The sequence below is a fragment of the Pteropus vampyrus genome, unplaced genomic scaffold (genome assembly GCF_000151845.1).
Source record: "Pteropus vampyrus isolate Shadow unplaced genomic scaffold, Pvam_2.0 Scaffold22, whole genome shotgun sequence".
Lineage (NCBI taxonomy): Eukaryota > Metazoa > Chordata > Mammalia > Chiroptera > Pteropodidae > Pteropus > Pteropus vampyrus.
Window position 1 is genome coordinate 1,246,957 of NW_011888803.1, and position 1,966 is coordinate 1,248,922.

At 36.4% G+C, this 1,966-nt stretch overlaps 1 pseudogene; it reads left to right on the top strand.

The window, feature by feature from the left end:
• Window positions 1–1,711: 1,711 nt before the first annotated feature.
• LOC111736907 lies at window positions 1,712–1,829 on the top strand (annotated as a pseudogene).
• The last annotated feature ends 137 nt before the right edge of the window (window positions 1,830–1,966 follow it).

Here is a 1,966-nt window from a genome sequence, read left to right on the forward strand (position 1 = left end):
TTCTACAGCATAAATTAGTTTTACCTATTTTTGAACTTTATCTACATGAAATCATAAGTATATACTTTTTTTGTCGGACTTCTTTCACACAATATGTGAGATTCATATATATGATTGTGTGTAGCTGTAGTTTATTCATTCTCATTGCTATATATTTTTCTACTGTATGAATATACGATAATTTTTTTTTTTTTTATCATTAGAATGTGTCATTGATGGCCATGTGGGTAGTTTCCAGGTAGGGACTATTATAGATAGTGCTGCTATGAACATTCCAGGACAAGTTTTGGTGTATAAACACCCACGATTCTACTAAGCATGTATTTAGAAGTGGAATTGCTAGGTAATAGGGTTTGCTATACATTTACTTTTAATAGACACACCAGTTTTCCCAAGTATTTGTACCAATCTATATTCCTACCAATGGTGTATGAGAATGCTTTTGAGCTATTCATAATTTCAATGATTATATCTTTCTTTTTCCTAAATATTTCTGATTGTTTTTGATAGGCTCTCTCGTTCTTTGTTTTTCTGACTTTCATTTCTTTTATATTTCACACATAAGTATATTATATTCTATATCAGACAATCCAAATATCTGTAGTAGTTAATTGAGTCGAAATCTTTAATTGGTTGTTTCTGGTGATTTTCATATATGGTGGCTTGTTTTCTAGTATGCTTGGTAAGTTTATTTTTTTAATCATGGTCTCATATTTGCCTGATCTTAATTTTGGGAAATTTAAGTAGCCTAGGTTTAAGATGGCTTTTTCCATCTTTAAATTTGCAAAAGTTTCAGATGCCAGAACCAGTTTAATTTAATCTCTTGGCTTAATATTTGCCTGGCTACAAAAGTAGTACAAATTTAAACCCTAAACAGTGAGTAGGTCTATGGTAGCAAATTCTCAGGAAATACTTTTGTTTCTCCGCTTGGCAGAGAAAGACCAATTTCACTGTCAATTTCCAGCCTCTCTTCTCCATGTGAGTGTGGCTCCTTATAGTGTCCCAAATGAATGTGGGATTCCCTGCTCAGCCTCCTGCGTGGCATAGGCCCCAGACCTAATATTATCCTGGTATGTGGCATCAGTCCTCAAAGCTCTATTTTACTAGGAACTGCATTTCTCTCCCCTCCCCGACCCAACACAGCCCAGCTTTCTGCATCTACTTACCACTCTGGTTTCAACTCTAATTATTTTCATTTTAACCTTATTACATTTATTACGTGGTTGGGTATTACTAGCCTTTGAAAATTTCTCTCCTTGCACATTTATTAATATATTTAAAGCTTTTGTTGTTGTTCAATTTTAATTTAGATGGCTTTTCAAACTATCTACTCTGCCATGCTCCCAAAAGCTTATGTTTGGTTTCCTAATTTAGAAAAAGAAGTATTTCTTCTTCCTTTTCTCTCCCTTCCTCCTCCCTTCCTTTCCCCTGGAGACAGAGGCCTGGCTGGAGGTAAGGAAGGCATGGGAATGAGAGGCAGCAGGGCCAAGGATGTGGCTGCAGGGTGTGGTGGCCAGGAGGCAGTGGTGGAGAGGAGGTGGCTATGAGACCAAGAAGACAGAAACAGCTATGGAACTGAGGACCAAAGAGACAGCTGGCATGATCTAAAGATTGGTGACATGCAGCAGGATTGGACAAATAAATAAATATATTAAAAATAATAGGAGCCAGGTTTTTTACTGTCAGATAAAGGATTAAAAATATAACAAAGGTCTACACCCATGGCACCCTGAACAACTCGATCCCATCTGATCTCGGAAGCTAAGCAGGGTCGGGCCTGGTTAGTACTTGGATGGGAGACCACCTAGGAAGACCAGGTGCTATAGGCGTAAAAAAATAATAATAATAAAATGAAAAATAAAAAATGGGGATTGTAAGCTGACAAGATCTTTGCAATCTGTGAGGTCAACCTAAGGTTGCTTTGCCTAAAAAAAATAAATAAATAAATATAAAAATTCATCGTATA